General features: G+C 41.5%; 1 long non-coding RNA gene across 1 annotated transcript; it reads right to left on the bottom strand.

Annotated features, from left to right (window-relative positions):
* Positions 1 to 17,846: 17,846 nt before the first annotated feature.
* LOC143419778 (uncharacterized) lies at positions 17,847 to 21,169 on the bottom strand. Its single transcript, XR_013099777.1, has 3 exons — positions 21,146 to 21,169; positions 20,755 to 20,872; positions 17,847 to 20,649 (listed from the first exon to the last, which is right to left on the bottom strand). It is a non-coding gene; the product is annotated as an uncharacterized LOC143419778 (long non-coding RNA).
* Between the last annotated feature and the right edge of the window lie 1,248 nt (positions 21,170 to 22,417).

Below are 22,417 nucleotides of genomic sequence, written 5' to 3'. Positions count from 1 at the left end.
GAAAGCCTCCAGAAAGTCTTGCAGCCTGGGCAGTATTTCTCTCCACTGCAGAGTCTCCTCATATATAAATGTGTTTCTTCTGTCTCAGTCTTCGCAGTCACACAGGAGAAAAAGACTACTGCACACCCGCACTGTGGTGGCAGTGGTGTGCTGGCCAGCTCTTCATCAAGAGTGCACTGAAATAAAACCTGTGCCCTTGGATCCACCGGCCTAGAGAAAGGGGAGGATTGAGGTCGGCTTGCGTGCCAGTGTGCGCGCTCTTGTCCACACCGACGAGAAGAACATCTTAGAAAGTTAGGGAGATTAGCCGCATCAGTGTCCGTGCTAATACTGCCCCATATCTGCCACTGATCCTCATCAGCACATATGTTCCTAGAAAAGGAAGCAGCAAAAGGAGTTCTGCACGCTGACCAGGTTAAAGCTGTGTGTATTTACAGTAATGCACTGCTATTTACAGTGTGGCTGCTACTGTATCTGGCTATCCACGTAAAGCACGGACCAGCAATAGCAGGGCTTGTTTTGCTAAGTATAGAGCAGTATATGTACTGTACTTTCTCTACCTGGTACTGCTGCCGCTGGCTCTCTGACAAGGGCGTCTCTAATGGAGGTGTTCAGAGGTGATGATGATGACAAATGTTCTTACAAATCAGCTGTGACTGGGAACAGGGTGTAGCATGGCCTGTGTTATTACAAAAATAAAGTGCGTGCCTGCTTGTGCGCATGAACTGTGTTTTGCATGCTAGTCCAGATGGTCAAGAAAGGCCTAGTTGAGCCTTCTCTCTTCTGGCTCGCTGTGAAGCAGAGACTTTCTCTCTCTTCCTCCATCTGCTCGTGCTCAGTGGAGTCCTCCGCCTGCTGCAGCAGTGGGGCAGTTATTAGCCGGCTGGTTCTCAGGGACAACAGTAATTAAGAGATGAGATGGACTTGTGCTGTCCTCCAGGACTCGACAGAGTGCTGCAGCGTCCCGGCCTCCCCCCGACACCATGCTGTTTGTATAGCAGGTTAGAGAGAACGGGGCAAAACAGTACCCAGGCTCTCCTTCAATGTCAACCTGAGTGCTTGTGTTTTTACTCACACCATTGACTCTATTGATCTGTAAACTCTCATGTTCAATGCCAGCAGTGCTTAACTGATAACTTCTAGCAATCAGCTCGAAATTGGAGGATTCTTTAAAAGTTTTCAAAGTAATTCTAGCACCTCTAATATTACTTGCTGTGATCCTGATTTTCATATATTGATGAAATTTAGATAATCTGCCACATCAGCAAAGATACATAGACTTCTAGGACCTATTCCTTTACCACAGGTCAAGGTCAGCCCTGCAAGGAGACAACACTGATGGAAATCAATGGAATTTTACTGGAAAAAAACAAAGAAAAAACCTTCAGCTAACTGAGGATAACTCAGGTTACTAGTGGTAGATATATAGATATTGAAAGAGGTGTGCAGACTGAGTAGTTTATAGAACTATTGTTAGCGAGAATACGTTGAAGTAACTGTTTTCTGTATGAGTTTATCAGTTTCTCATATCACTGTGGAGGTATTTTGACCCGTCCTTCTCTACAACATTAGTTCAGTTCACTGAAGTTTGCAGGTTTGTTTATGTACAACTCTCTTAGAGTCCCACCAAAACATTTCAATCAGGTTGAGGTCTAGTGTTTGACTAGATCATTGTAATTCTTTTCTTTGTCAGTCATTCTTTTATAGATTTGTTTGGGATCAGGATAAGTGGCCTCACATTTGACTCCGGAATACTGACCAATCGCTGCAAATATATACTGTAGATATACCTCTCCTGACCAACATCTGGGGAAACACTGAACATGGCTGCTCTACATTCTGGCTACATGTGGCCACGAGAGGCAACTGGAGATGATTGAACCCACCCAAAACAATGTTTGTGATTCCTGCAGTCATGCAATGGTGTAACCCAGAACTCCCAGAAGTACCAGGTCTATTTTTTAAGATGAGTTAAGCAGGGCAGGGCAGATAAGGCAGGATGCTGCCATAATCAATCCAGAGATTGAATTAATGAATCCCCCCCAAGTACTTTCTATCTTCTGGGACCTTTCATGTGCACGCATGAAAAGCCAGAGGCAGGGGGAGCAACCAGACATCAGCACAGAGCGGGCAACAGATATGAAAGTGATGAAGTCAGACTCAGAATTAAAACTGAAGCAAATGTGTGTTGCAAAGCAGCTTGCAGATGTGCAACGCCTGTGCAGGCTGTAGCAGAAATTGCACAGCCTGTATGAGATTTGCCACACAGATTTTTCCATACTTTGAAATAAGCTGATCTGTCAGGAGTGGCTGATTTTGACTGAGGCCTAATTACATTTTTTTGTTTTTATTCCTATGAGATGCAGGAGCTCAGGAATATGTCTTGCTCCTGTATTTTCAGGAAAAGCCAGATTTAGAATTAAAACACCTCAAATTAATTGCCACAGGAAGCCTAGAGCATCCAGTCGCTCTGATGCATTTTCCCACTTTGCCTTGTTTGTACTTGCTTGTAATATCTAAAAATTACAGCAGGGATATTTTCATTATTAATCATCTGTCGTTTGCTCTTTGAGAAACTGTGGAAAAGAATATTTTGCTTGCATTGTGGCTTAATTCTTACCATGCTGCTAACCTTTAATATTGCAAAATGTTTGCATAAGTGTACAAACCCTAAATCACTGTGTTATGGCTACATGCTGAACTTTTTACCTTCCGTTTCTGTTGTTTATGCAATTTCCCGAATGTAGTAAACACCAGCTAATACCCCCCTAATACCCAACTTAGAGTCACATGACGCAATATAAAGATTTTAATGCTCTGTTAGAGCACAAACACTAAACTGTTTCACCTCAGCTTCGTTTATAGATCTTTTTTGTACGTGAGCATAGACTTAGTGCAACATTAAAAAGATTTAACACCGAGATCGGCAACATTACAAAGGAACCAGTGCTGAGAGGTTAAAGATCCCCGTCGTAATGGCTTTAAATATTCCCATGAGAACAATCGGGAAGTGTTAGAAGAGAACGATGAAGGCTATTTAAGTGTGAGGGAACAAATGGAGCGAGCAGAAAACAGTCACTTTTCTTCTGGGAGAAGAAGACGACGTGAGGTTTTTCTCGAGCAGCTTCTCAGTCAGAGACAGGATGACTGTAGCATATTTAACGCTGTAAATCACCAGAGATGGCGATGTGGAGAACGCGGCACAGATTTTTATTTTAATCACCCGATGCCAAGTTTGAGGTTGAAATTCCATCCTGTTGCTACAGTTTCACCCCCACCCCCAAGAGCCGCATCCATGCTGATCGGTGTAGCAAAGAGAGCCGATCCACGTCTGTCACAGTCCGACAGAGAGAGAGAGCAAACCCCATCAAGCCGTGTTTCACCTTGGTCAAAGACAGAGAGCGGAGAAAGAAGAACTGCCGCTGCATACACAAGCAGATATCAAACACTGTAAAGAGCTGCTGGACAAAAGCTGCAATCAATCTCCTCTCGGCTCAGACAGGAGCTATTCTTTGCAGAGTTTATTAACACGGCGAGATCACTAAAGCCACCGATTGCAACAGCAGCGATACAATTTAAGAGTGTGGCCATCTGAGTGTCTGGTTCTAATTTTACCCAACCGGGGTCAACTCATTTACTTGTTTATGATGCACAGCTCTTATGTGTGCGCGAGTGTAAAGCTGCCCTGTCGTCAGGGCTTTTCTTGTATCTTTAACCTTTCAGCCCCCACCTGACTTCACTTCTTATTTCCTTTCCTAATTTAAGCCTCTTCGTAGGAGGAAACCCTGCACCCATTCCAGCAGCCGTGACGGGTTCTGCTTGCTGTGACGACAGCTAATCCCTGTGTGCGTTTGTATGCCTGCGTTTGTATGCACACATGAGCTTGCTAATGGACTTGTGTAAGAGGCTCAGAGCGTCACTAGGTTGCCATGCTAAGTAGCATGTAACCCCCCACAAAAACACTCCAGAGAGAGAGAGAGAGAGAGAGAGGAAAACATGGGATGACGAAGTGATTGTGGCACAGGAGCCAAAATTAGTGGCCACTGCTGGAATCATGTTCCTGCCAAGGAAGTAAAAAAAGCTGTTTTGTGCACTTATTAAATCTACAGTTTGATTAAAAAAGGAAGAATAATCCATTTTTTTCCTTTCTTTCTGGTTAATGTGAAATAATAGTCTCATACACAAAGCTGAAAATCTTATGCACCATTAGTTAGGGGACGGTGGCAGATCCAGCCATCTGTTTGGTTGCCCTCATGCCTTATCTGCCTCGTTAGTCTGAGTTACTGAAAGAAGCATGAATCATACAAAAGCATGGATTCACCTTAACACTTGCATAAACAAAACTTGAGAAAAATGTGAAAAATACACACTAAATCTTCTTGAAATTATGGTGGCATATAAGCCAAACTGAAGACGGATGAATAATGGGCCTTTACTTTAGCTTAGTTACAATGTAACGTTCGAGAAGAAATCCGTTATGCACTGATCAGGTGTAAAATTACGATCACCTGCCTGATATTGTGTTAGTCCAACTTTTACTGGCAAAACAGCCCTGTGCTCTGCTAGACCCCTGAGGTTGTGCTGTGGTATCTAGCCTTAGCCCTTTGAGGTCTGAGCCATCATCAGCGATGATGCAATCCCAACCGTAACTCAAAGACAAGCAAGAAACACAATTTTGCAAAACAATGTAAACAGTTTTTGGTGCCAATCAATAAGAGAGAAGTCTAACCACTGATGTTTCTCCCTCCGTGTCAGTCTGTTGTGATTTTAAACAGATCATAAACAGAGCACGTCAATGTGCAGAATCCCCAAATTCAATCTTAAAACCACTGACCTATCATCTGATTTCTTATTAGATAGATTAGATACATTTAGATGATTACATTTATTATGCCTATTAAATTTCTGCATTAATAAACCGAAAGCCCTGAGTCATGGAGTGTTGTCAGCATGCTAGAGGATTATTTGATGACCAAGAAATGAGTCAAGAAACAGAAATTAAGGGTGAAATTTCAATAATTCAATTTAAGAATTGCTGGAATATTTCTGCAGTGTTCTTAAGCAGAGGCAGCCATATGATCGCATCTCTCCTAAGCTTATAACATTCATTCTGATGTTATTTTTAGAACGTACACATGCTACATGTCCCGAGTCTATTTGAGGTTTTTGTGTAGGTTGGAATGGCGATCGGTCAAAATATATTAACCTCTCCGAGAGCCTCGGGTCCTGCATACTCTGCACGTGTAGGAGTGTGAGAGAGAGGGGGGAAGGTAAGCGGGAGATAGTGATGGTGGGATGGTGTATACTGTGTGTGCATATATCTCTTACATAACTCGTGACTTAACATTTGCACACAGCCACCATGATCTCAGTCTATCCGTCTGTGCTCGGCCATCATCGTGTAGTTTGTACGGTTTATATGCAGATTCCAGCAGGATTACACACACACACACACACACACACACACACACACACACACACACACACACACACACACACACACACACACACACACACACACACACACACCGCTTTAATCCCAAATCCCCACAAGGTCAATCAAAAAGTTCCAGGTCACAAAGTTATGACGCTGGGGTGAGCATGGTATCCCTCTCTACCCACCAGCTGAGGATTGCACTGGCTGCCAGGGAGGGGGACTCGCCTCTGAGGAGGACAGTCGCTGAGAGTCAGATATGGCTGACCAAGTAACCCTTCCACAAAGATATATCCTGTGCACACAAACACAGGCTACCTTATTCTGCTCTCTAAGTAAAGGAAATACGTTCAGCATCCGGAGAGATAAACTCTTGTTGTTACCTTCCGAATGTTTTCTGACATCAGTTGAGGTTTGGTGGAAAACTTTAACCTTGAAGGCTTCCAACCAAAGTTTTTCCTGAAGAAAGCCGTTTTTTACATATTTATATAAAAGCCTTAATATATTAAAGCAAGTCTATTTTTCTTTAGACACCCAGATGTGTTTGTTGAATGCATCTATTGAAATAAACCTTTGTCTTGGTTCTTTGCTAACAGACCAATGTGAATCAAGAAGTCTGGGTTCAAAGTCATGCGATTTGTACGCTCAAGCATTCACCACAAACAATGCAATGCTACGGCAGCTTCACTTCTCAGTGACAACAAACACTGTTCGCACGGTTACAAGAGGCCAAGCTGACATAAATACTGGTTAAAAAGTGCACGAGGACATATCACTGCTGCTGTTTTTAGTTTCAGATGGATTACAGCAAGCACCACTTCGCTTGATATATGAGTCACTTTATTTGGAATTAGAGCTTAAGCTTCCAAACCTGCCATGTTTAAAACAGTCTAACAATATATAGGAAAAGCAAGTGCACACAAATACAGGTCACCATTCTCCTTTAGCTGAATTCTACAAACTCCAGGTGATTATTAAGTTAAAGGTAGTTTATTGGTTCTGTAGCAATGACTGAGGAAGACACTGACCAAATGAGAATTGTGTTGAGCCACACTGTTAGTGCATTCAGATGTTTTCAGTCCTACTGCAACAGGTGCATAAAATCAAGCCCATGCAGTCTGCCTTCATAAACATGTATGACAGAATGGATCGTTCTAAAGAGCTAAATCTGAGTGTGGTTCTGTAGTAGGGTACCACCGCTGCAACAAGTCAGTTTGTGCAATGTCTTCCCTCCCAGGTATTTCACTATCAGCTGTAAATGGTATGCTTGCAAAGTGGAAAGTTACAGTGTATGGTGTGTAGTGCATATAGGTTGGCGATGCTCTGCTGACGCACTAACTGCAGGCTTCAAAGCAGAGCAGCACAGAAACTGTGTGCTGGGAGCTTCGTGGGTTTCCATGGCCGAGCAGCTCCCGTAGGTGTAATCTGTAAGTGGCCCAGTACTTTTTTTTTTTGCTTATGGTGTAGTCTCAAAAATCATAACCACAAAAAGAACTTTGTTGAAAATATTCCTCCACAGCGCACTGTCCTATTGTTTGGTGAATTCACTGATCCACTTCTACAAATAGAGATAATATCGCTGTTCCTGTTTGTCTCCTGCTTTACGTCTGCAATCTAAGACAAACATGTTTGTGCTTCTATAACTGTGGCTGCATTTGGAAAGCATTTTACAGAGATGTCTGATAGCATAGACTGCTCAAGTATTAATAATTTATCTCGAAAGGGCCAAAAATCAGGTCTGAGCAGAAGTGGATAGAAGTTGCTGACGCACGAGATGCTACTTCTACTTTCAATTTTTTATGTATACACGTGTGTGTGGATACAGTATTTTCTGGACATATTTGCCCTTATTTTATAGGACAGTCAGACAGTAAGGTTGGGGGACAAACAGGGGGGGAGAGAAGGGCCTGCAAATCGAACCCTTGCTTTGTTTTTTTAATATATATATTATTTTTTTACCTTTTGCATCATTGGAGAGTCCACAGTTGGACCAGGAGAGGGACTCTGGGAAGACATGCAGCAAAGACGTAGACTTGAAGCCAGGCTGCTGCTTTTCAGCCTTGCAGCAAATGGCTGCGTCTCACCCATGATGCCTTCCTTACAAGCATATTGCAATTATCACAGGGATGATGAACACATCTACAAAGCTAAAGCCCATGTGATATGAATCCAGAATCATCCTTAAACCTTCTCTCTGACTCAGCCTGGCCTGTAATTGCTGTAGGGAATCCAGACATGGATGGTTCCCACCCCCACCCCCCAAACTACTCAAGTGCAGTAGCAACTGCCCAACCAGTGACTGCAATAAGCTGCTGATGGTAAGATTCAGAGCATAATTCTGCCTACTGACTCATGTGTCTCATTCGGATGATTTATGTTCTCATTTACCACGGTCCCTCGCCTCCCCAACTCCCTTATGTTTTATTTCTCTGTGTAGCTCTCCTTCACCTTGTTTTTCCCACTCCCCTCTTGATTCCTTGGAGTGCTGTGAGAACAAGCCAATAAATGCGCTCAGCATTTCTGAAAAAAAGAGCAAAACAAATGTCGTTCTCGCGCAGCCAGAGAGAAGCACCAGAAAAAACACAAACACCTGTGACGCACAGTCTACTCACTGAGGCTTGCCCTCTTCTGACAGGAATAGTCCACCCCCTCATCCTCGTCGCTTTCATCCTTTCATCTCACAAAGAGAGAGAGAGAGAGGAGTCTGAGGAGGGCCTTGAGTTTGTGGATTGAAGAGATAGGACACGTTGAAAGCATCACGGGAGCTCTAATTCACTGTTTTAATGCCTATTCATGTGCTAATGTGGACTTTTGTGGGTATAATGCCACACTGATGAGACGCGCCGTCTTTACACAAACAGGATATCTGCACGAGTGTTTGAGAGGCAGGGGAATTGTGGCTGGATGGTGTATTGTGTGAATTGGTTGAGAGATATTTACCACGCTTGAGTCAACTTCAGTTTTCCGTATTGTGCTTGTTCCTGCAGCTTTTAAGTAGGAGCGTTTCGAGGCGTTTGTGTTTTCTTCTAGTGCAAACGCACAGAGCCCACTCACTGGTTAGCATTTTGGGCTTCTGCTTCCATGCAGTTTATGACTTGGCATAAATAGAATCTGAGATGTGCAGCCCAAGGTCAAAAGTCAGAAGAATATCTATGATGCTCAGTCAGTAATCCTAAACTGGGCAAACTGGACTTGTCTGAAGAATGAACTGCAGTTGGCTATGCTAAATTGTCCTTTTCCTCATTACTGCTTTGTCACAGTCATTTTTCAACCATTGTTTCATTTACTTTTGCCAGAGGCTAAGCTTAGCTATGTGCTAATGTAAGCAAAAGCTTATTGATTTTAGTCACATTGGCCGCAAGGCTCTGTGGTTGGGAGTGCAGAGTGGCTGGTCACTCCTACATGTTAGTCTAAAAAAATAAAACAAAACAAAACCCCAAAGACACCAACACGTGAATCAGTCACACTGACAATACAAATACTTACAAAAGAAAAAGAAAAAATTACTCATATATTCTAGCAGAACACATACAATAGTATTTATAATTAGTGCTGTGCCTCTGACCACAAACACTAAACAACACATTGCAAATGCTGCCCTATTATGGTATTTCTAGTCAGTCATTCCAAATGTCAGTATGTGCATAATTTGGTTTATTTAATTTCAGCTGAATCTAACTTTTGAAACACACACAGACACAAACACAGACCATAAATATGTAGTGTAGTACATAGACGCGAACTAATGGAAGTGCTACAATTGAACAGTCTCAAAAACATTTGCTGAAATTACCAGTTACCATATAAACCTTAGGCTGCAGCTGGCGTTAGCATACACTCACTCCGGGTTCTTTGCTTGTGTGTTAGCATGCTCTCTGTGTTGATGCAAAGAGCTGATATTGCATCGGCAGTATAATGCAGTTATTTCTCTTTTGCATGCAGTTCACACCTTACTACCATGCTCTTGTCCTTTTCTGCAATGTAAATAAAAACCTCCGAAAGTTCAAAAGTTGTAGAGCCCTGCACTGTTTTGCTCCTCCCTGCACACTAACTGTAACATTGTAACATTGCTGCACAGGAAGAAAATGGCACGTTTGATACTTTTGCTATCCTCTCATCATGTAACTGAAGAACCAGTAACAACTGGAAATCTAATTTGATAACTGCCTTTAGTACAATAATGCTTCACTGCATTAATGTGTAATGTATTCCATGTGCAGTCTTAGATTGTGAGTAAACTACTCACAGTTAAGTCACAAGTAATAACTCACAAGTAGCCTGATATCTTATATTCATTATAGAGATATAAAATTATATTACTTTTGATTTTTCAGACACATTAAGTTTTTAAATACAATGTATCAGATCAGTATCATTGATAAGAGCCTGAACTTTACTTGGTATCACATAGGAATGGAAATTGGTATCACATGTCACAACATCACTGTTTATATCGTCCAAAGGTGCATGCTGACACGACAACAGAAATTAGGTCAAAGCACTCCAGTGATTAATCAATGCCTCAATGAAATACTGGTATGTCTTCAAGTGTAATTGTTTTTGTTAGATTATGACCCAGGTGTCTGTGGCACCGCGTTGTGCTTTCTTACAGTAACTACCCCTGACTGCAACATGCACGGATCACAAGAGAAGCTGTGGGATACATTAACAGAGCACACGTTGTAGATGAAGGTCACATCAAAGTAACATCTTCTCAGGCCGCAGTTGCTCTGAGGCTACATAGAGAGGTCTTTGAACTGCGCCGTACGTTACAGTTCAATCAAACGCACTGCAGACATTAGCCCTTACAAGTCAGGTTTAAAGAATAAATAAAATAAAAACACAACCTTTTTTATGGCTGAAAGAGAACGACCAGCAAAGTCAGTAACTGTCCACAATATAAAGCAGGGACCCACAAATATGAGACATGACAACAGGAGGAGATACTCTAAAGACTACTCTGGGGAAAAACAGGATTTAAATACTCACACTAGAAGCCAATCAGGGGAACGAAATACAGCTGAGCAAATGAGGAACAGGAGACGCTAATGAGATGAAGGAAGTAAAACTGAACACAAGACATGAGACAAATGCTTACTAAAAAGAAACATGGAGATACACCAAAGAGACAGAGAGAGACTAAACTACGACATACAAAAACCAAACATCTCTGACGCTAACAGCTAACAAACAAACAAACTCCAGTCCTCGAGGGCCGGAGTCCTGAAACTCTTCCATGTTGCAACACACCAGAATAAAATTAGCAAGAGCATAGAACTTGACTACATACTGAAGTGGCAACCCCTAACCGTACTTAAGTAAATATAAGTGTCTTCAAAAATGTACTTTTACTGCACCGTGTTCATTCACTCATGAGCTGCTGTAACATAAATCAAATGGCTGAATTGCCACCTCAGCGTGCTTCTATAGAGTCTTGCTAATGACCTACTAATTGTATTCAGGCGTGTTGCAACAGGGACACATGGAAAAGTTGCAGGACACCGAGGACACCTCGAGGACTGGAGTTTGAGACCCCTGCACTAACAGAAGAATCCAAATATCAGAATACAACATAACAATAACTAAAAGTGAAGACAGATTAAACAAAGAATCATAAACAACCTGATACAAGACAGAGTTTAACAAATCAGGAATACTAATAGGGTGACTTATAATTAATATAAACAATGACGGAGATAAGGAAATGTTATTCTAAAACTAAAAGTGGATTCTATGGCAGACAACATTCAGGTAGCTACTCTATCAGGGAGCTCCCTCACCCTGTTTCAAGTATAGTGAATGCATCTGAAGCGGACTATTTCCTGCTGAGTGCTACATGTGGGTCAGACAGCTGTAGCAAAAATCCCAAAACGATTCCCCTGAAATCGTCTGAACTTCATGCGTGAAAACAGCTTTACGGGGACATCAGGGAAAAATTCAAATGTGCAAGTTGCCCGAGTTCCAAAGCTGAAATCTTCCAGTTGCACTGAAGGAACAAAAAAAAAAAAAAAAAAAGAAGATTCACAAAATAAAGGACACTTCAGGTCATAAAATTGGCATGAGCAGTTGCCTCCCTTGTAGCCCGCTGTGTGATGATAGTGCTGCAGATCGTTTGCATTAGATCATTTCAGTTTTGACTTTGCTGACGATGCTGCAGCAGTTTCAGGAGCAGCAATCCTTCTGAATGCTCGGTTCTGTCAGCCGTTGTGGCTGATTTGACCTGGAGAAGAGAGACACGTATGTGAGGATGCTGTTTGTAGATTACAGCTCAGCATTCAATACCATCGTTCCCTCGAAGCTGGACAGGAAACTGCAGGATCTAGGACTGAGCAGCTCCCTCTGCAGCTGGATCCTTAGCTTCCTGTCTGACAGACGCCAGGTGGTCAGACTGGGCAGCATCACCTCATCCCCCATCACACTGAACACTGGTGCTCCACAGGGGTGTGTACTGAGCCCTCTCCTGTACTCACTCTACACCTACGACTGCACAGCCACTAACAGCTCCAACATCATTGTGAAGTTTGCGGACGACACTAAAGTGGTGGGTCTTATCACCAACGGTGATGAGACGGCTTACAGGGAGGAGGTCAGCGCCCTGACCCACTGGTGTCAAGACAACCATCTCACCCTCAACGTCGCAAAGACAAAGGAGTTGATAGTGGACTTCCGGAGGTGCAGAGAAGTACACACCCCCATCACCATCAACGGCGCTGCTGTGGAGAGAGTGAGCAGCTTCCGGTTCCTTGGCGTACACCTGGCTGAGGATCTTACGTGGTCAGTACACACAAACAAAACAGTGAAGAAGGCGCAGCAGCGCCTCTTCTTTCTCAGGAGACTGAAAAGATTCGGCATGAGCCCCCGCATCCTCAGGACCTTCTATCGCTGTGCCATTGAGAGCATCCTCACTGGATGCATCACCACCTGGTATGGCAACAGCACCGCCTACAACTGCAAAGCTCTCCAGCGAGTAGTGCGGTGCTCTGAACGGATAATTGGAGGTGAGCTTCCCTCCCTCCAAGACATCTACAGGAAGCGGTGCCTGAGGAAAGCGGGGAGGATCATCAAGGACTCCAGTCACCCCAGCCATAAACTGTTCAGACTGCTTCCATCAGGAAGGAGGTTCTGCAGCATCCGGTCCCGAACCAGCAGACTGAGAGACAGCTTTTTCCATCAGGCCATCAGACTGCTGAACACGTCATAGACACCTCAGCTTCACTACTGGAACTTCAACATTATGCACTCCACACTGTATATAAATGCCACTTGTTTTGCACATATTCAACTCTGTATATTTTATATATTTTATTATTATTATTATTATTTTATTTTATTTTTTTACTATTTAATTTGTAAAAATGTGTATACACACACACACACACACACACACACACACACACGTAGGAAAATATTTAGTATACACATCCAGAAATGCATACACTATTATATATTGTACATATATTTATTAGTTTCAGGTTGGCCATTCTTGTATTTTGCTCGTTTGTGTTGTTGTGTTTGCACATCTCTGTTGCTTGTGGGGCTCGCACACAAGAATTTCACTCGCATGTGCTGTGCCAGTGTGCCTGCACATGTGATGTGACAATAAAAAGTGATTTGATTTGATTTGATTTGATTTTATCTCAGATGTCGTCCGCTTCACCTTTTGCTTTTTGAAGCACTCGGCTTTCGTTAGAATCAGCTGCTGGCTGTCTTGTTAGTAAAAGCTGACAACTGGCAGGCACGGCATCAACGCTGTACTGGTTACTTGTTATGCTAACGCCCACGTGACGCTTCACTTTTTAAAACCCAGATAAATCACATTCTTCCTCTGGAGAGAGGATTTGATTACTGGTTTAAAAACTTTGGTTTTAAACTGAGTTCTTTGTACATCTAAAGTATTAGAACAAGCCCTCATTTGACAGGCAATAATGATGCTGAAAACAAACTGCACTCCTTATTCAGGCTTTTCCCCTCCTCTGTAGATTAAGCTATTTACATATATGAATGAAAACAAGCCTTTGGAGTCACTTGTTTCATTAGTTTTGACAGGTCAAAAGAGAACTGCCTCAAAAATTTCTAAAGCCCTAAATAAGCCCTTTGTTTTAAGGCTTTTTGCCAGCATGCAATTTAAATTAGGAAACACCTTTTTGAAGGGTCCCTCAACATTTCTATCAGGAAGGAGGATTTCTTCAAATGCAGGCTGCTCATCCAATTACAGCGCGGCCTTCGCAGACATGCCGGGGTAAAGGGAGTGTTGCCGTTTGATCGTATCCTTACACGGCCTTGTCGCGTTTGTGATTCACCTTGTTGCTGTGCTGTTTTTCTTTTCCTCAGACCAATTCCACAGAAGGCTGTCAGCCTGAATCAGACTGTTGACTGTGAGCCTCATGGGCCAGACAGAGCTTCACTCACAGCCTCCAGGGAGCCCAGTGCTGTTTTGCTTATCAAACCATGAGCCAGCAGATATTTATTTCTTGTATTCAGAGACTAATCTAACTTAATTAGTAAAACTGTCGGGAAAACTACAAAGAGTCCTGCTGGCGATTATTGCATTGAGATTTTTTCCCCCCAACACCTTGGAATGTGAACCTTGACAGTATTACTGTCCATTTTTGTTAGGCAGCATGATCAGACAATAACAAAAGAATACATTCAGCGAGTGAAAAACATGCAATAGAAAATCATAAACAAACCTCAGTTCACCTTAACTACAGTTGGATACTTCCTCCTCTCTGCCTGCCTCTCTCTGTCTCAAGACATTTCCACCAATGATGGATAAAACTTGAAAATTATTTATGAAAACTGAGTCATGAGAACCAACTTTTACCATCTTTGATGCATTCGCATATACACCAAATACTTTATTAACAGCCACAACAGCTCCACAATCCTCTTGACTCACGGGGGCTAGAGACTCAGAAAAGAACTAAGGCGATAACTGTATAACCTCTTAACTATTCAACCATATTTTCCTTCTAGCAGCAATAACCCTTATAAAACATCTGGGTTTTAAAAAAAACATGATAGCCATGATCGGTTTTAGTAGTGGTGGGTTATCATAAAGTTTTACATTGATGGAGTCTAATCAGGCGATTGGTTTATAACTGAATATCCAGAAAGTAAGACAGTGTTAACATCCATTGTGCGTTGTTGGTGACCACATGTTTGTGAATGGTATCTTTGAGAAACCAAAGAGTGTGTTATAGTTTCTGCATCCAAATATTGTCGGGTCAGCTTGGGTCCAAGTAACATAGAGAGTGTAAAGCTCTGAGAGGACATCTGCGCCCCTGCTAACCTTTTGTAATCGTGCATATTTGTTCATGGAGACACAACACTGTAATGCACCAACTATGCATTTGACCTTCAGGTGAATTTTAAAGAACTGTAACAGGAGTGACTACACATCTGTGTAGCCAGCTGTCCATGTACACTACGTGTCCGCAACAGAATTTAACCGCTAGAACCCGACATTTGGTAGCCATGCTTGGGGCTAACAAAACCAAGTACCCAAATAAATAGGGGAAAATATAACGTGTAAAATCTTGGAAATAAAAGCATCTGGACTTGCTGGAGAAACTATCAGAATTGATGTGAGAGAATGTACAAAGAGAAAATTGACTGCCACTGTCTATAAAACATTAGGACGTAAACACGAGGTAATTAACAGATGATGCATCAGCACAAGCATAACGATGGTAACGATGTCAGTCACTTGTGTAGATTATGTTGTAGGCTCTACGAAGACGCTCCCCAGTCTAAATCAGGTCTTAGGCATAAGCACAGTCTCGGAGCAGAAATATTACAAACACTAAATCTAAGTGTTTCATGTCTGCGTTGTCCACATTCTGGCTCCCTTAATTGGCACTTAGTCTTAAAAACTCTGAGAACTCCTGTTCTAGTTACTCAAATGTTCCTCCTGAGGCTTTAATAGCCTGATATCAGACGGAACCACATTCATCACACTCTCTTTTCATCTTAAGGCTTACATGTTGTCCAATCTAACTAACTCCCATGTGAAAGGTATTTTAATTCAATTCAATCCAATCCAATGCAAATTCAGTTTTGTTTATATAGCACCAAATCACAACATCAGTGACCTCAAATTGCTTTATACTGTAAAGCAAAGATTCTACAATAATACAAAGAAAACAACAACAATCACACGGTGTGTGTACTTACACTATGTGTAAGTACTCGGCAATAGTGGGAAGGAAAAAAAATCCCCTTTAACAGGAAGATACCTCTGGTCGAACCAGGCTCAGGGATCACCTGGTGGAGGTTAGGGGACAAAAGACAGGATAAAAGACTTATTTCAAATTTCTATAATCAATCACTAGAAAAACGGGGAATAGCCTCTTAAATTTATAGTATTTTTAAGTTGACTGCAATGCTATAATGGTATAAAATATATATAGCAAAATATATATAGCATGGCCAGGACACTGATCCTGGCCATGCTGTTCTTTGGCTAGTGTTGAGTCCTCCTTTATTTGTCATTGGGTGAACTGTTTTTAGCTTCCAATTAATCAATATGCAAATTGTCATGACTATTGATCAACAACCACTGATGGTGAATCTTCACCATCTCACAATGCTGTGATTGCAGCCGTTCCCCAACTCTCTGTGAGTTGGGGAACTCTGTGGTACTCATAGCTATTGATCAGTGGACCTCCCAGCCCATTGTTCACTCAGTGGGCTGTTTTCAGTCATTGTGCAAGTGTACTGTTTTTAAGTTTGGGGGAAACCTGCAGTCAGCTGACACTGAAGAAGTCACGTGGATGAGTGATGAAACGCTTCCCCCACTGAAAACGCTGCGTCCAGATGAACAGAATCAGCCTTTTGGGATTAGTAAAGAAGATACTACAGGATACTGCAAAGCTAATATAGAAGCAGAAAACCAGGGAACATTCACCACTGCAGGCATGAAATTTCAATGCCCTAAATATACAGTCATACAAATTGCCATCGTCTCAGAATCTGATGGTGTCTCTTAAAGTTTTAATTGTCCAAAAACACACTGTTCAGCTCTCAGTGCCTAATAAGAACAAAATACAAAAGTGTAGCTTTTACAAAGTAACACAGATAACAACAATTAAAAACGTACTTGCTTATAAGTAACTTTAAACTCAAAATCACTGAAAAGAACAATCAGAACAGCTAACTTTAGAAGCCCAAGAGCTAATGAGCCACATGCCTGGGGGCTCATGCTGTTTGATTGAAGGAGCTTTTTAATTGGGACAGCAGTACATTGCATTAAAATGAAACTTAGCATGACTGTGCACCATATTATTTGAAAATACATGCCTTCAAAGTGATTTCCTATTCTTTGGAGCCCTGCTATACATGTTAGATCTATTCCAGCTCCAGCAGACCTTATTCACTTGAGACAAGCTGGATTTTTGTGTGCTTGAGGAAATATCAATCACATTTAAGCTTCAGCATCTGCCATGAACATCTATTTCACTCTATTTAAAAGTTTAAAAAAAATGAAACTTTTATCCTGATACACTGTTGAATGCACCTTCCGGAGTGTATTCATTTTGAGTTGGAGGATGGAAAGTTGAGCAGTGGTTTGAGGCTAAAAAAACCACCACAGAGCAGACAACATTAAACCTGAGGCATGAATGAGAAGCAGGGAGGGAAGCCTTTTTGAGGAACATGCTTTAGGGAAATGGCAAAAAGAAGTGTCGCTGTGATTTACGACAGGAAGCAACAGAAGCAGGAAATGATTTTTGCAAAAAATATGCGAGAACAAGAAAAACAAGGACACGGCTTTGTGGGATCTGATTCTGTGCACGCTGGATGAAGATTGCCTGCAGTCAGCCCTGTCTGGATCTTCACACAGGATGATTTCAGTGTATTACGACTGGGATCTTGAGCATGAAATTTCACCATTGCTCTTGGAAATCTTAACTGAAAAACAAAGAGCAGGCTTGCAAAAGGTTTTTCTATTACATTTGTTGTTTTTTTGTCAATACTATGACTTCTTCAAAGCCTGCAACATTAAGTCTTAATCCTTTTTATAGCTGGTTTGTCTGAACTGTGTTCAGAATACCCCTCTTCATGATACCTTTCAGCCACACCACTGCTTCTTCATTTATTTAACAACATATTCATGCTACTGAGTTTTTACATACACATGAACTTTCCAAAGTCCATACCTCTGTGCACTTTGTATTCCAGTAAAGTGGGATTCTCCTTGTATCATTCAGCAGACGACATTTCCAAGTTTTTCACATTTCTGACTTTTCCTAAACCTCCGGGATCTTCAGCAGTGATTATTTAGACATGCAGGACAATAAATTAGATTTGCAGGAATTTATTTTTTCAGATAAAGCTAGATTTTTCTTTTTTCTTAATTACAATTTTCACAAACAAAAGCAAATCTGAAAATTTGGTAACAAATGCACTTGTTGTAATGACATGGAAATCATAAAATAATACTATTTTACCTCAGACACGTAGCTAGACTCTTCCCAACTCTTTGAAATGATTTCTCTGCCTCCTCAGATGAAATATGTACGAAAGCAGTCGTAATACAGCTTCAACTCCTGGACCAAACTCTGAAATTCTCCCACTGCTGTCTTCTGTTGAGAACTGGATCAACCTAAAATCTTTGTTTCTTCCTTTTTCTTGTTTAGAAACATTAAGACCAGGTTATTATTGCTTGACGCAAACGGCTTTTTGGTCACAGTGTGTTTTTTTAAGGACACATTTTTTGCAAAAAGGCCGCGTGTTTAGTGTGTATTTATGTTGGATGAGACGTTTGCAACCCCCAAATTTGGAATTCTGTGTTGCTGTTTTGCTACAGGCTTAGTGTGTAAATGTGTAAACCTTAACCAATCAGAATAAGTAATTTTTTTATTTTATTAAGTTGTTCTCCCAAACCTTGGCAATCAGGGTACAAAAAAAATAATACTTCTAACTGAAACACATCAAAAATATTCAAATATAGGTTAAAATATAGAGTTACTATGTTACTATGAAGTTAGTTTTAGTACAAAGACCACATGGGTAAGTTTATTAAATTGTTCGGATTCATTTTTACACTTTTACAAAGTTAAACAAAGTGAACAAAAGGCAAACTGTTCCCATGTGCAATAAGCTCACATCGTCCCACAGTTACCATTATATCTGCTGCAACAATAAAACCTCTCCGTTTCACCTTTATACCTTTTTTACAGAACATTGAAGCAGAATTGTAGGTTAACATTCTCACCTTTAACACATCGTAAAAGAGGCTACTGTGATAGAGTGACATTTATGCCTACTGAGTTCTTAAACACTCACACCCCTTGTGTCTTAACACTTAATACTCTATTGGACAAATCACGAGTTATACTTTTCATTTGGTGAGTTTACTATTTCACGTTCTGACACACCAGCCTCAGCAGTTTACTGAATATGTAACTGACTGAGTCACTAAATCTTGTGCTGGTTTTCAACTTTTGTTTGTTTTCAGTTGTCTTACTTTGGACGTGATATAAAATAGGTGTGCAGGTTGTTTTTTCCCTTCAGTTTGACCATGTGAAGTCAAAGTAATAAATAACGGGAAACTCTGAGTGACCCTAACTCAATGTTCTTGGAGAAAAACACAAAGAACTTCTTTGGGGAAAGAAAAGTGTGTAGTTCGTGATGTGTGTCAGTTGGAATCTTCATCTTTTGTTCTGAAAGACTTGAAAGAACTTTTTGAAATCCATAAACTGGTGTTAGGAGCTCCTAGACTTAAGAAGTGTTTACTTTAATGGGAAATGATTACCAAACTTTCTTTTGCTTAACTTTGACCTCAGTTATGATTAGACTTTGTGCTCATGTGCAGTGCAGTTTTATATCTGACATTTTGACTGCAGTTTCTCTCAGTTTTACCTTCAAATAATTTGGGAGCTGTTTGACTGACTGCTCATTTCTCGACCCTGTGTAAATTTTAGATGAATAGACACCGACAGAAATAACCCCTTAATTATTATAAATAATCCTTGAACTGCAAGAGATGCATTCTCTTACAATCTCTTTGTTAGTTGAGAATTTTTCTTCATTCAGGTTTAAGGCTTTAGACAAATAGGATTTGAATTATCTTTAAAAAATTGCCTCTGCCCACCTAATATGTGAGCGACAGAAGGGCTGTAAGCCTCAGAGCTTTCAGATGGTTTATTTTAGTCATGGACCCATCATGTGCCAAGAGAACACAGCAACTCTAAAATGCAAATGGATGCTCCAACAATCCAGGAGGGCATTTAACGTTGTCCCCTGCTATTGCAGTTTGCACACAGGTAACACATGGTCACAATGCACCTTTGTTTGATGTCATGAATCAAGAGCTAATTGGTGCGAAGAGATACTTGCTGTGTTTGAGTCCTGTTTTTCCTATGCACTCATTATGCTGTGTCTTTAGCCGGAATACGCTGGGTCCCCATAACAGCTGGTTGCCTCAATCAGATGTTAGTGTAACTTGTGGCTGCTGCCATGATCTCTATCGGATTTGTAGTTGTGCAGATTATAGATATTCTCTGTTGGCTTGTCCTCATCAAACCAACCATTCCTCTAATCCACTTCCTGTCAGGGCCTGAGCCAGATGAGCCAGATGTTGTGGGTGTGTGCACATATCTGCCTCTGAGTGTTTATTGCTGAAATCTTCAAATCCTGGCATGCAACATCAAATTACACAACAACTTTTCTGTCCATACCTGGCACATTATCCATCAACTCAACTGTATCCTGGAGGTACACGTCAAAGATGTCGACAAATACCTCAGCACTCTCCGCCAGGTCTGTCTCTGCTAGTATTGATCACAGTCTGCTCTGCTGACCTCTGTTGGCATGCCTACGGCGTGCATGATAATGCAGAATCTCACCACTATCTCATAACCCTCATAACTCCTGGAGACCTCAAGGATTAAGTCCTAACTTTCCAATGAGAAATCAATTTCAATTACCCCCCATGTGATCAATCATATTCTCATTAATGTCTGAAGTGTTGCCTCCAGCTGTACACAGCTGATTACCAGTCAAGGTTCCAACTTGAACAGCTTTATTGCTCAAGTCCCCATAAACGATCTTTTACAGTCTCGTAAGAAGCTCAAGCAGGGTGGTTTAAGGTGATATCACCTGATGTTTGGATGTCAGCAGTCACTTGAGGGGGTCTTGTGCTGTAATCTAAGAGGTCCCTTGCAGGAATAGTCTTCTGCTGACCACCAGGATTCCCCCTCGCCATCTCTGCGCTATTAAAAGACAGAAAAACACCTCCGTGATGCTTTGAAATGTGGCAGTCCTAGTGGAGGGTAAGCAATGGTTTTGCAGCTTTAATTAATCATATAAAAAGTTACTTTTATGAAAACAGGACATGTGTAAGGATGTCTCTCAAACTCAGCTCTCTCAGGGAATGTGTGCATAAGACTGTGGGTTGCAGCTTTTTCGAGGACCTCTTTCCCAAGTAACACGAGTCTGAGACATTTGTAACAGGAAACCAAAGACACAAAATCAATGACAATACCCAATAAATGAATATCGAATAATGTCTAGCTGAACTACTTTGAGTTTTTAGACCATCAAATTTAAGAAAGTTTGTCCACTTTTTGGCCTGGTCGCCTCTTTTTTTAAGACTTGTTTTAGGATTAAAGTTAAAGTTAGGTTTACCTAAGCGTTTGACACTTAATTATGGTGGTTAAACTTCAGAATAAACAATAATTTAACAAAACGTCCTCACAACAATCTTACATGTGCATGTGTGCCCCCCCCCCCCCCCCCCCCCCCCCAGACGCCTGGATGATTGACAGATGGGCAGACAAGAGATTTCTCAGCTTATTAGCGAGCTGTTGGTTTTTCCATGACATCCCTTCAGTAGATGATCTCAGAGGTTACAGATTAGTCACTGAAAAAAAGAAGAAAAAAAGCAGTGTATTATGTTCCACTCTCACGTTATCACTGTGCCAAACACCGCAGTGTGTTTATTAGCGAGTCTCGTTTTCCGGGTCACTCGCTCTGTCAGCGATCTGTGTGACCACTTCCTTGTGATGGGGAGCAGTGAGGCATTAAGAGAGCTCACCTCTCATGTAACTGGAGCCTGACATATAGATCAGCTGCTTCTCTCTTATCCCCTCTCTATCTTGCTCTCTCTCTGTGGGCTTGACTTTGTTCCCTTTTGGCTCCAGATTATCCAGGGCTGAGCAGGGCTGTACGCCTTCAGAGTGTGGCGAGGTCAGGTGAGGCTTTCACAGCATTTCGCAGATTTAGCGCTGTATAAATGCACACAAGTGGAAGAAAACAGCCGGGGAGGAGAACTGCAGGATAGAGCTTACATATAGCAACAAAGGATCATGTGCCACAAGGGGTCAAAGTGCAGTTAAATTTAAAAGTATGACAAGTTGCATGTGAGACAAGGGAGGGCATTTAACACGGTTCAACAAGGGAGCTTGAAATTTACACCAGTCACGATCAAAGAGCGAGGCTGGTAGTTAAAGGAAAATTCCACTCCATTCCAACGGTTTCAAGTGCCGTCTGCTTTGCAAGCAATGCTCTATCACTTGTGATAAGTTGCAGTAAATGTGATAAGAGGCTGTCAGGCGCAGTATTAAGGGTGATATCAACTGGATTTTGGAAGCCCAACACACAGCAGCACATGTAGAACACGTGTCCATTTCCAAAGTCTCTTTAAAACACACGCCCATGGTTTTTCCTTTCCTGTCAGACTTTGTTGAGAACTCACACTGACTGTAATTACACCAAACGGCAATCTCATGGGCTGAAAATGAAGCCAATGTCCAAGTGCCAAAAACAGTTCCTCTAATCACCATTTGTGCTTGGCAACAAAAGCGTCTTTTTAGACTCCCATCTTTAAAATGTTTTCAACATCACAGCATTATACATGGCACACACATATATATGTGTATGTATATATGTAATATATATATATATAAAAAATATATTTGCCAATTTTGAGTCATTGACAGAGCCTACTTAACCATATTTGTACTTTCAGTACCTTTTGGA

Source organism: Maylandia zebra, linkage group LG8, assembly GCF_041146795.1.
Source record: "Maylandia zebra isolate NMK-2024a linkage group LG8, Mzebra_GT3a, whole genome shotgun sequence".
NCBI classification, from domain to species: Eukaryota; Metazoa; Chordata; class Actinopteri; order Cichliformes; family Cichlidae; genus Maylandia; species Maylandia zebra.
This window is presented reverse-complemented; position numbering and strand designations above follow the sequence as displayed.